At 43.3% G+C, this 261-nt stretch overlaps 1 protein-coding gene across 5 annotated transcripts in view; it reads left to right on the forward strand.

Annotated features, from left to right (window-relative positions):
* Positions 1-261, forward strand: part of rgs3a (regulator of G protein signaling 3a) — an 87692-nt gene that overhangs the window by 37313 nt on the left and 50118 nt on the right. The gene's annotated exons all lie outside the window — the stretch shown is intronic.

The raw sequence follows: 261 nt of genomic DNA on the forward strand, positions 1-261 counted from the left end.
ACACACACACACACACACACACACACACACACACACACACACACACAGGTAGCTCTAGTCCTACGGTTAAAGAGTTTGATTCATTCTTTTTCATTCATACTTTCCAGTCTAATCCTCTAATTTGTGCTCTTGTGCTCTTCCCTTCTTGAACCCTTTCACTATCCAAAGATCAGGAGACACTTCTTCTCTTCTCTGACAGTAGATGCCTAATTGCCTGCTGTCTTTTCTCTCTCTCTCTCTCTCTCTCTCTCTCTCTCTCTC

Source organism: Anarrhichthys ocellatus, unplaced genomic scaffold, assembly GCF_004355925.1.
Source record: "Anarrhichthys ocellatus isolate YVR2014 unplaced genomic scaffold, GSC_Weel_1.0 scaffold23, whole genome shotgun sequence".
NCBI lineage: Eukaryota > Metazoa > Chordata > Actinopteri > Perciformes > Anarhichadidae > Anarrhichthys > Anarrhichthys ocellatus.